Below are 12,867 nucleotides of genomic sequence, written 5' to 3' on the forward strand. Positions count from 1 at the left end.
CAGAGAGGCTTGTTCTAAGAGTTTGTCTATTAAAGAGGGATCAACAATGAAAAGATCCGCGCAGCCCAGTGCAAGGGCCAAGCAGGAGGGCGCGCGGGGGGTGAACACACTCAATGGCATGAGCTACATCAACAAAAGCGTGTGCACGAGCGTAGTTCAGTGTACATTTCCTGATTAGATCGACTGGCCAACTGAAGTCACTTTTCAACAAACCGTTCCCACAAACGTCTTGCTAAATACTTTACAGTCACTTGCATTGATTTTCTTTATCAAATACACAGAGTGGCGCGGTGTGCGCACAGCCGCCTCCCTCGCCACTGGCTTCAACATGCAAGGTCTGTGATGGATGTAAATGTATTTGACTGACATGCGTTGATTTTAAACCAGTTCTTCTAACTTTCTTAACCTACGGATCAGTGCAACCAATGCCTGTACAAGAGATCCCACCCGTGAACTTGAACACGGTGTGCCATTCATGACGTCCTAAGCTCATATCTGGTTATGCATAGTTTATGCCCTGAGGTCTTGCTTATTGTTTGATGTGATAGCCTCCTGCAATCTGACATTAAAATAATGTGGATAGAATTACTGTTGTCTTCTTTAAAGTATGTTTATTGCTTGTTTTGATTAAGCACTTCTATAATTGTCATTCAGGGGACTATCATTTTGCATATGGAAGCACTTAGGCTACAAAATATGTAACTTGATCGTCAACTACTCTGATACGCTTTATTTCAAACCACAGTCAAGTCTATCCCCCTGGTTCCTTCAAAGGGGAAGAAAAGCAAAGCTGATACTGGTCTCATGTCGCGTATGGATTTTCGTTTATATAATCGATTGAAATGTCCCAATACATTGATTTAAGGTCCACTGTTTTACAAACAAGCGTTTATGGATCTCGATTTTACGTTAGAAATGATTTTGGCATAGTGTTCGCAAATTCCCACTGTTTTGAGTAACATTACTAAACAAATAATCGTTTGTCACCTTTGGTCCGTCACTAAACAAGAATGCAAAATGGTTTAAAAAGCCTACTGGCGAAAAAATTAGTGCACAAAACTGTCCTTATTTGTAGGATCATAAAATATTGGCTAAAAGCAATCATTTGCTCCCCATTAAAACCCTTAGAATTGTATGCCGTCTCGGAATGATTGCTGAATATTAAATTAAAGTTAGATAAGTCCGCATTGAGGGAGGCAGCCCCCTATCCTCAACTTTCCCATTTTCTGTACCGGCATCAGCGCGCTCCTTTCTATTCAATGACAATGTGCCAAATCTAGGCATTTTGACAAGAGTTTCCATATGCTATATGAGGAGCATCAGAGAGAAGAAAGACGGATACGGGATACCCTGTTATAACAAAGGTAGTTCATGTTTTATTTCAATTTCTGCTGGGATTGTAAGTGCGCTTCGGAAACATAATATAAGCAATTTAAACATTTGAAAGAAATTCTGCATTTATCGATGTCTACTGAATCGGTTACGGAAAACACAAGACGGGGGAAAGTAGTCGTCTTGCAGTTTTTTATACACATAAAATATACTATCTCCAAGGAATTTGTGCGTTTTTTTGACGTTTAGAAAGAGATATTCAACATTTAACATCTTGCAAATTGGTTAATTGAAATGCGAAAAAATTATAATATTGCGCGTCATGTAATGCTAGACAATAACTTTTCTCTGGAATCTGATGATAGGTTCGGTCTGTGTTTAATACAGTATTGTGAAATATTGACCAGTCACCTGTACAGCTTCATCCCCATTCAACTAAAAGTGGATGCCGATTTGATTTTCTTTTAATGGTCTTCATATTATATTAGTTTATGTGCATATAGCGGATTGATTTTTATTTTTATATTTTACCTGCAGTATTAAACAGTTGGCGATAATATTAGCTATAGGTAGGCTACACGCTGGGCCTCTTCTCGTGTTTGTCTCACAAAGTTGTAGTATTTGTCAGGTTTACTTTTTCACGGATTGCTTAGATGATATGTATTCACAGAATAGGTTATTTTGACCAGATTTCGTGGTAGGGAAAGGGTCGCTCTCTGTCAGAACATGACCTCTCCAACCCCAGAGGGCGCCAGGCGTTTTCCTCAAACCCCTTATCTTAAAGGAGGGACACACTTATGCACATAACTTCATCAAGTCGAACAAAAACGAGAAAGATGGTTTAAAACATTGCTGGACTACAGGGTATGTAAATTATATCAACTTTGCAATTTGTGTTTTGTTGGTGAGGGAAATTGTTAAGTGTAAAAATGCACGTGATATAAACAATGTAAGATATCATTAATATGCTACTAAAGACAGTTTAATGTTGTATGATATATAATATCTAATACAATAGTAACGTTTCAATGAAACCATTCGAGATAGGAACATAGACATACTAAAATGTAGTTCTGCTAGATCATGGATAATGGGCTGTCAGTGGAAAATCATCAGATATGACCCCATTTCACAAACAGTGTTTTAACAGGCTCGGCGCTCAAGGAATAAAACACATATCCATACAGAATATAAAGATATTCATCTGTATTAAGCAGCAGATTTAAAAAATATATATTCATATTGAGGCTGATATTAGTTAACACGGTCTTTTGGTAAATAGCTCTAGGAGAAGCATAGCAAGCAGGGAAAAGGAGGGTGGAGACAGAAGCTCACAAACGTTATCAGTTTTAAATTCTTACTTTGTCCATTTTTTACATAGAACAGCAACTCAAAGCGTTGTAAAGAACTCTGCCTTATGCAATAATTACACCAGTCAGCATGCACAAATATACTTGCAAAGGATGAGAGCTCTTTAAAATCAATAGTTTCAAAGTCCTCCGCACGCAGAACACAGTTTAAACGCACTCGTCAACATTTGCAAACATTAAAATAACCTTTAGTCCGATGTATTTAGTTTACATTAAAGTAGCTTTGTGGTGGGACTCTCCTTGCGTTTTCTGTCCCTCCTACAGCGGACTCCCGCTCTTGTCTATTCCCTTGTCCTAATAAGAGCTCACATGGGGTTGGCAGTAGGATTCCCCGGAGGACCAGCAGCCATGAATCGGGGTGAAAAAGCAACGCCTCCGTTGACCATCTCTCCCGAGCCAGAGACCGAGAGAATCTGTGACATACCAATCCTAAAACCGGACTGAAGGACTTTGCCTCGGTGCAACCTCAGTCCTGCTAGCATCCTTATCGTGAGATCCGGAAAGCTAGCTCACTCAATTCACCTCCTTCGATTTTTTCATAAAGGAGAGGCGATCTCTTGATTTTCCCCCCGATTAACATCTTGCAGGGTCTTCTCTCTATGGCGACCATTAGTTGACTAAAGACTAAGACTACAGCTAGAAATCGTGCTACCAAATGCAACTTTGAGGCAGAATTGTCACCTAATGCCTCACTATGATTTTGTTCATGATATAAAAATATTGCCACATACTTTATCTGAGTACCACTCTCCTTTACCAGAGGTCATACTATTTTCAGTGGTGTGAAGGCCTGGAAATGTTCAATCATTCTTAAAAGTATATAAATATCCTAGATACCGGAATCAAAAGCCATTCATGAAGCTGCATCTGTTACAATTACTAGTTCATATATTCGTGCAAGGATAAAAGTAATATGTAGTAGCCTATCCATGTTCTCCACATTTTGAATGACGAACAAATTAATATACATCGACTGTACAGTTGCATTCACTGGCATGGCATTTTGTGTTTTAAACTAATCGTATTGCATGCTTGCACATCACCGCATGCTTTCATTGGTATTCTGTTTCCCTTAACCTTTATTTTGTAGTCTTGGTCGGCGTAATTTAAAAAGGTAAAATTAAATGCAATATGTAACTTGCATTGACCTATTAATGGCCTAAATATCATTTGTTAATTGTTTTAAAACAAGCCAAGTTTGTTTGTAAAGTAGTAAACCGATTCACTGATGTCAACTAGGCTACAGTTAAACCAGTATGGTTGCATTCATGCGCTTTACGGCGAGCAGTTAAGCGAAAAAAGACACTGGTCTAAATAAATTTGATACTGTTTAGTGTAACGTTGTATTTCTTTAATTAACGGTCGTAAATGAAACTAACAAGTGATTGTAAGTTAAAATGCTGTCGCCGGTTGTTGACAGACCCGTAGCGTTGGCCACATCGTCACTGACACATCCTCAAGCACGGTATCTGTTTGTTATTTTCATCTTGAGTCAAAAAGATGACTTGTGTCTGAAAGTCAGGACATAGTCATGCACGTATTGTTCAGAATGACGTTTATCAATTTCGTATATAGCCAACCAAAAGATTTCCGCTCTCTCTATTAGATCATTTTTGTATATCTGGCCCGCACTGCCCTTCGGCTCTCCAAGTTGAAACAGCGCGTCATTTGCAATGTGGAGACTGTTGATCACCTCGCTAATTACGCCTCTCTCTTGCTCTCTCTCTCTCTCCCTCCCTCTCTTGCTCACTCCCACTCTCTCTCTCATTCCCAGAGTGCATATCGGGAATAGACACACAAAGACATGCGCACTCAACTTAATCAGCCATTTTTTTAAACAGGGCTAAAACGATAATAATTAGCAGAATAAAGACATATCGGATTTTCATTTCCTTTCCTTCTTTCCCCAACCCCTTCACAACCTTAACAGCCAGGCAACCGTCGACACCCTCAAAACGCCCGGACCCAAAGGATCGCTTCTTCATCCTCTCGCCATTCGCATTTTTATTTTTTTCCAATAAAGTTGGAGGATTATTTTTCTTTTTTCATTCGGTACACTCTTTCGCATATACTGGATGTGGTTTTCTTTACAAACGATATAGCGAAGAAGCGGAGAGATCTGCGGGGGAAGAAAGTAAGTTTTTTTTTAGCTTTAACTTTTATTGAGTAGTTGGTGTTAAATTTAGGTCGCGTATTGATTATCTTTCTTTGTTGATTCCGCAGAATCTTTGACATCCCCTTTTCAGATAACAACAATTGTGAGACTTTCTTGACATTTGACTACCTTTAAAAATCGTTTGCTTAGTTTTAAACGGGTATCGCGGTACTATTAAGAACAAACTGTCAGTACAGTAGGCAGTCGATAGAGAATGACAGCACTATCGTAGCCCGATTCTATTTTCAAAGTTTATTCAGGCTCCTATTTATAATCTTTTCCAGGTTTTAGTTATCACATATGAAGACATGATTTGTATAAGAAAGACACCGTATGGTTAATAATTAAACTTGAAGTGGAGAGGTCCGATTTCACGTTCGTTACGGGTTTTCTTGCCTTTTCGGCGAAGAGATGGACGCGGCTTTTGTACAGCTATTAGCCTGCTGGTACATAATTGCTTTGATCTTGTCGTATGGTCCATTGTTGGCATCTCGGTCGAGCTATTAGGCGTTATCTTTTAAAACAATGTTGCTCCAAAAAGACAACATTCGTAGCAGAGCATGCAGGCTACCCTGATAACACTTTGGCGAAACGGTGTCGCGACGTAGGCTACTGGTGGATTCAGGCGTGCGAATACGGAGCAACGGGTTTCATTCTTAGTGTATAGTCAAGAATCCTTTCATATGAAGTAATCTCCATCCAAAATATAACTCGGCATACATAGCTATTACCTGCTGCGTGCTAAGTAGTTTCCCTTTACCGCGGCGTGGATGTCTGTGTCGCCGAGAAAAGAGACCGATAGGAGGAATACAACTCTAACATCAGGCAGGTCCCACCGAGACAACAACTCCGGGAATCTTAAGTGTCTACCATTGAAAATGGACTTATAAAACACGACGTTTTCATATTGTCACCAATACTACTTCCCATTTTACTTCAGTCCTCTTGCTGTAAGTTCCATTTTGCGCCTTATTTCCATTTCTTGTATCATGTTCTCCATTCAATTAATTGTCCTTGCGGATGGTGGTGTGATGCCATGGATTCCTAAACTTCTACATGTAATTGCTTTTTGTGAGCTGTAACCCTAACATTGGACATGGTGAGAAAAGGGGAACGTAGGGTGTCTTGGCTTTTTGGTTGATGGTTACTGCAAGGCAGAGTCTCGGCTCCGATTGGAACGCGACAGTGACAAGGGCATCGATCGCTTGCATTGAGAGCCCAGAAAAAAACAAGGCAGGAGGAGAACACAACACAAACCCCGGTATGTAGCGGTGTGTGTAAAGGCTCCGGTCGCCGTATCATGAGCTGGCGAGGTGGTTTATTTTTGAGGATTTTCGTGGGTCCCTTCTTGTCTTCTGCGTTGCGGATTAATAATTTCTTTATTTTGTTTATTTTATAGGAAATAAGATAAACATTAAACGACATTTTATTTCGTGGTATGGTTTGGTAATATATGTAGATGTACTGTAGGTTATTTTCTGCACATTTGGAAAATCATTTTCCGCACAAATGTGGATTTAATGGACTATTTTTTGTGTTTTACCTGTAATTGTTTAAATTCTATTATTATTAGGCTACTCTTATTATTATTATTATTATTACTACTAGTATTTATATTATTATTATTAGTAGTAGTAGTGTTGTTATTATCACAACCTTTGTTATAGATTGTGTATTGAATAGCCTTTTCATTTCTTTTTTAACTATACTATATCAGTGCACAGATTAAAGTAGCCGTTTTTACCTTTATCTTTGTGTTGGTGTGCATATCTGAACTCTGTACTTTGGTAGCTAACGTTACCCTTACATGTATTGATAGATGTGGACAATGGCTAATATCTTAACTGCAAATAGTGTGAGATATGGCTGGATATTAATCAATACATTGGTATTCTCAAAATAATTGAGGATGCATTGATCCACAATCCCTTTCCTCTAAACTATGTCAGAGTGATGTAATTGTCCCTGCGACTTTTGTTGTAAAGGTATTGTGCTTTATCTGCATGCCTTGTTTTGGTGGGAAGCTGGGATGTGTGTGTGTGTGTGTGTGTGTGGAGCATTTTGGTGTCTCCTAACCTGTGTGTTTATTTTGTGATGGATAAAAACAGTGCAGATTATTTTTTAGGCTGCATGGGATATTGTAAAGCCAGGCAGGGAAGCACCTAATGGCCTTGGAGATTCTGCAGAAAAGACAGGCTCAGACTTCTCCAAAGACCCGACAATGTGTCATTTCCATGAAGCCAAATTGCCCTCTGCCTATATGACATTAATGTGCAAATCAATATTTCAGGGATTAAATTTCCCTTCTTCATTTTTTATGGTTTCTACCTCAGTAAGTCTCAGGTCCAATAGAAGAGGCTGGATGATTTAAAATCCCTTACTGTAGAAAGGTTTGCCTCAACCCTGTCGCGGCACTTTGCAGTGCATCGCAGATGACTGTCATAGCATGACATGCAAACGTCCCATTTAGGGTGCAGCAACGCTGAGGGAGGATTTTGTGCTGAGCAAAATAGTTTTAAAAATGTGGTTATCCGAGTATTGATTGTTATTACAATGAATATGTCCTTACACTGTGAAACTGGTACACATGTGTAGACACTTCCGCTCTCTCTGTCTCTGTGGCCAGCACAGATACGTATGCGCACACACACACACACACACACACACACACACACACACACACACACATACACAATCTTTCTCCTACTCTCTCTCTCTCTCTCTCTCATACACACACACACACACACAGAGAGAGAGGCATACAGAGCCTCGGCATACACCATGCATTCATTAATAAACAGAATACACTCGTTGCCGTAAATATGCATCTTCCTGAAATCTTTCCTGGGGTCAGAAAGTGAAATAATATTGCCTCTAGTCATGAACAAGACACGGCCGATGAAAAGACGAATTTCTTTCAAAATGCGGAAACCCACAGTATTGTACAGTATTTCATTGTGCTGCCGCACTTGGCTCTGTGGAAATTCATTATCCCATTCAGTTTCCGATGTCACGGGGGTGAGCTTTATTTTCTGTTTTCTTAAGAGCGGACACCATGGGCCCTTCTCTTTCTGAGGTTCCTCTGTCTGTCTGTCTGTCATTAGGTGTTTGTTTTTCGACTCCTCCTGTGCCATCTGGTCCCTGTTCTGAAGCACAGCTGCATGAATTTCATATGTGATAGAACGGTTTTTCCATTTGGCTATTCAGCTCCGTGCTTTGAACAGACAGGCTCGCTTAATTTAGCCAGCTAAAAGAAATGCAACATGGAAAAGGACAAAGGGCTCTTTAATCTGGCCGTGGCTTTTTGATTTCTATGAAGATTCCTTACACTTTCAAAACCTGGGCCATTGCAAGGGTTTCGAGGGCAATGTTTTGTTTTTTTTTTGGTTCTATCTGGCACTTTTCTCTCACGGAGGAAGCAAATGTCAGGCTGCTGCATGGAAAAGTGTTATGGTACATATCTTCATTTGTTATGTGATCTGAAATAGTTTTATCGAAAAAAGCGAGAGCGAAAACAATGGACAGTCCTTGACTGATCAGTTTACTGATTTAAGCGAAAAAAAAAAACCTTCCATAAAGGATAATATAGCTTTCCCTCTACGCTTCTTCTCCTCACGATGGCTGTAGATAGCATTGAAAAATTATCACATTGTTGTCTGAAGAACTGTGGGGCTTTTGTGGTCGGTGGCCCAATTGAATTTGGTCCAGTTAGGACGCAACAGAACATGCCTCGGTCCACAGCTCTCGGAGTGGGGGGTGTAGTGTGTATGTGTGTGTGTGTTTGGGTGGGGGGTTGGAGAAAAGGAGGGGGGGGGTGGAAAGCTGAGAAGTCAGGGAGCTGGCTTAATGTATTAAGTGGGGGGCTTTTTGTGTTGCCCCCGAGGCTGTACCATAACACACAGAGCCTCTCCTGCTTAGAGGCTGTCTGAAGGGTTAAAGACTTGGACGGGGTTCAAGCCTCAGAGCGCCTGGGGAAAGCGCAGTGAGAACATGTACATGTTTCATGTAATTAGCGATTAATTATATTAACATATGCAAATTGTCAACTCGGAGGTTTGTTCAGCTGGCTGAGATCAGCTGGTCACAAACGGCTCATTGTTCTCTGGCAAATAATGGATTTGGAGGCAGGATAGTGGAAAGGCATCACCAGCTATCTAATTTGAAGTCGTACCATAGCAAAATTTCATTAGTCTCCATGGAGACTTGGTTAATTATGCTGACTAATGCCCCCCCACTTCACCCCCCATGACCCCCCACCCCCTCACACTACCTCCTAAAATAAAAGAAAGAAAAGGCTGTGAGCTTAATCCATCTCACAATGACACTTGTTTACACACGCGCCCCTAGCCCCCTTCCTCGTGTGGACATTTGCATATGCAAATCCACTGCCTTTTTCGTTAGTCTCTTTTTGGTGGCGGCTTGGTGTTGCACACGTGGAAGACAATGGCTTGTGTCCGGGCCGAGGAAGGACGCTAGCGAGCAGCTCAGCAGCATTCTTTCATAATTTGCCAGTGATTAATAGATCAGGCCCACTCTGCATAGGCCTCGACACAAGAGAAGGTCAGTGCCAAGAAGAGTTTCCACAGCAACTAAAGTGCCGCTCTCTTCCCTAAGGCTAATTAAATAACACACTTAAAGCATAAAAAAACTCAGAATAAGAGAAAACACTCACAAATACACACAGACACACACAAAAATTGCACGCACCATCTTAAATAATCTGTAGTTTCTCTAGTTGCCAAAGATGAGGGGATATTTGATGAGATGCTGGTTCCTCAGCATTAATGTTGATCTTTTTTTTTGACAGAAATGTAAACTGATATAATTGCTTTTCAGTGGAAGGAATGGAAGAGGCTTCTATGTGTGTGAAAGCATCAGAAGAGGATTAGCATTGCTTTGCATAATGCAGAGTGGCCTCTGAATGGGCTGGTGAATGGTCGACTGGGTGGCTAAGATGAAAGGAAGATGGAAAATGCTGCCTCTTCCTTCTTTCTTTTATTCCGGGGGTCTTGGCTGTCCCTAAAGATGTGTTTGTCGAGGACTTGAGACAACATGCGTGCAGCTCGTATATATCTGGAGACTCCCAAGATGCCGGCAGATTTTGTCGTCACGTGAAGTACTAAGTATGGTAATGAGAGACTGGTAAATATGGGTTCCTTTTGGCTTTAGTGCGGGGAAAAAATGTATGAGTGCGTCTGACTGCGAAAACATTAGATGCATTGTTCTAATGGAGCCGTATCTTCTGTGGGCAGAAGTGCCATGGTGCGGGGGAAATTCCAGATCTGTAAGTCAATTAATCGTTCTGTTGACAGCACGGTGTACACGTTAAAATGGGTCTTTTTGAATTGATGTGCTTAAATGACATAGAGAACAGTCTGGCCTGAGATGTTAGTCGCAATTTTTTTTTTTGTTGTTGTATTTTTGGTGTTTTTTTGTTCCTCTGTTTGTTCCAGAGAAAATGTGTTCAAAATGTTAAGATGAGGAACAGATCGTTGTGACGTGAGCTCCAAACGCCACTGGGGGAAGAGTAACGTACAGCAGCATCACTGGAATTACTCTCTCTCCCTCTCTCTCTCCTCCATCTCTCTCTCTTTCTCTCTCTCTCTCTCTCTGTCTCTTGTCGGCTGTATGGAAATGATCTCGTGGTGAACACAGGCAGCGACAAAAGAAATGTCCCCATGTTGTTTTGTTGTTTTCCACTAGGTCAGTGTCCTCTTTCACTGACCTTTTGTGCATCATAACTAGGCTTTTTTTCAAATGCTAATTTTTTACGGAGAAGAGAGACTGAGACAGGGAGAAGTGCTGCTTCTGAACAAAAGCATGGTTTTCTCTCTCCTTTCTCCTCTGATGAGCAACTCATTTGTTCCTTTAGTGCAAAAGAGGGAAGCTCTGTGTTGATTTTTAAAAAGATGACACTTCCACTCTTTTTAACCCTTGAACGATAACGAAAGATGCTGTTCAAAGGATTGTTCAGTGCGTTCTTTTTTTTTGGAGTGGGTTGCACAGTTAAGACGGGTCATGGCAATTGTCTGGCTGGACTGAGTGTGGGCTCTGACATACTTTACCAGATGTTGATTTCCAGCTCGCTGCCAAGGGAAACTTGTATGCAGTGGAGTGTCCCTTTCACCCCTGTAGGGTCACCTCCCCTTTGCTTGGATGCGTTTTAAACTCCCCACTTTTTTTTTGGGGGGGGGGTAAGGAGAGACTAATAGAGTTACTGAGGCTTTGTGCAAAGAGAGGATAAGAACTGCGACGTCTTCGAACATTTGCTTTAAAAAAAAAAAGCGCACTGTTATCGAGAGGAAATGTAATTTTTGTCCTCACTGAAAATGTTCATTATTGAACAGAGTTATCTAAATGTTTTTGTTGCTGTTGGGTTGAGGCCAAGCTGGATTACATTTCTCTCTCTGTCAGTCCACGTCTCATCGGACTAGGGGATTCCCCCACCCACCCTCCCTTCCTCCTCATTCTCTCAAGCTCACCCCGTTTTGCATGAGCCATCTTGCTCAGGATATTAAAATGGAAAGAAATGGATTTAGCATTTATACATGTGCATTTATTTTCCTGGAAAGGACAAGCAGGCGCTAAGGCACAGACGTGATGGAGCACAGCTACTAATCCTTCTGCTGTGTGCTCCCCTTCAAATCCAAATGGTTCCTGCTCCGTTATTTTTTTTCCATCTCGCTCTCCCTCTCTTTCTGTCTTTCTCCCTTTCTCCCTGATCCCAGTTCAGGTTAAAGTAGGAGAGTGAGACATCTTTCTTATGTAAACCCAGCTGTGTTCGTTTAATCTGGCAGAGTCCAGTTCCCTGCTCCTGTGTTGGTGAGCGTGTACACTGATTTCTGACGAATCAGGGTCGCCGAACCAAACACGGCCTAGCTTCACCGCTGGCTCCCATTCGACCCGTGATGGCAGGCAGACAGACACACATGCACCCGTCCAGGGTCGAAGGTCGTCATGTCTGTGCCGTTACAGCACAGGTTACAAGGACCTTCTGCTAGTTCCCTACAGACCAGACCTGGCTCTGTTGTATGGCAATTCACAGTAACTACAATGTTCCTTATTTAAACAGTAAGGTGGTCAGTACTCATTGCTGTTTTTAAAGCTGTGCAGTTGGACAAACCATGCTAAAATACTGCCTCCGTATTCAGTCTTTGTCCAGCAAGCTAGTTTAAATCTGTTGACTTTGATGTGCACCTGTTGTAAATGGTGTAAAAGAGTGCAGATATTTGATTTCTTGATATATAACATCAACAGCCTTAGTGGGCATAAGGGGAGAAGAGCGTATGTTCTTGGTATTGTCTATCTATAGGATGCTATAGGTTTGTGTCACAGCAGTATTGTGCATTGCAACGTATGCTCTAGTGTGTTTGTTCTTGTCTGTTTTGTTCTCTGTCTCCTTTTACAGTAACATGAGAAAAGCATCTGAGCAGTTTGCAGGGAGGCAGCATAGAATAGCAGAGTACAGGTCACCTTTGTGATTTAATGTGCCTTGTCACACAGTGCTTTAAAGCATAAAGGTAAAGCAGACACTATGTTTAGTCTGTTATAAATATGTATGGTGACCAGGTCATGCTTTTAATAGAACCATATACAACTTTCCAGAAAAGATATCAGCAGTAGTATTCCTCACAACACACAGCCACTTACTCACATGTGGATCAAAGCAGCAGAATGCAGAGATGCATTGAGCCCTCTACAAACCAGCAATAACAAAGATTCTTAGATGGAAACCACGCCTGTTCATAGCCTGCCAGCACTAAATGCTGTTACACACACTAAGGCCAAAATGGCAGCCACCAGCATGTCTGTCCCATTTCCTCCCCTGAGTCGAAGCATCCCCCAGTGTCTGATCTCATAATATATGTATACGCATACAGACATGCGGTATTGTGGTGCACATTTTCAAAGCCAATTGGCTTTGGATAACAAGCCATTATTAGCGATCATAAGAGGATGGTGGAGGCTAATTAAATATGTATGATTGTAGTGTCTTAAGTATACAGATAA

At 41.2% G+C, this 12,867-nt stretch overlaps 1 protein-coding gene across 6 annotated transcripts in view; it reads left to right on the forward strand.

The window, feature by feature from the left end:
• Nucleotides 1-1,229: 1,229 nt before the first annotated feature.
• The window catches only part of zfhx4 (zinc finger homeobox 4), an 88,869-nt gene continuing 77,231 nt past the window's right edge, over nucleotides 1,230-12,867 (forward strand). For 2 of the 6 annotated variants that reach the window (XM_048266003.1, XM_048266009.1), the window contains exon 1: nucleotides 4,341-4,836. The gene's annotated coding sequence lies outside the window, so the exon portion shown is untranslated. Of the gene's footprint in view, nucleotides 1,365-4,340; nucleotides 4,837-5,725; nucleotides 5,808-6,074; nucleotides 6,119-9,926; nucleotides 9,981-12,867 lie in introns of those variants that run through there. The other 4 variants (XM_048266004.1, XM_048266005.1, XM_048266007.1 and 1 more) reach the window with 4 other exon arrangements.

Source organism: Alosa alosa, chromosome 16, assembly GCF_017589495.1.
Source record: "Alosa alosa isolate M-15738 ecotype Scorff River chromosome 16, AALO_Geno_1.1, whole genome shotgun sequence".
Classification (NCBI taxonomy): Eukaryota; Metazoa; Chordata; class Actinopteri; order Clupeiformes; family Clupeidae; genus Alosa; species Alosa alosa.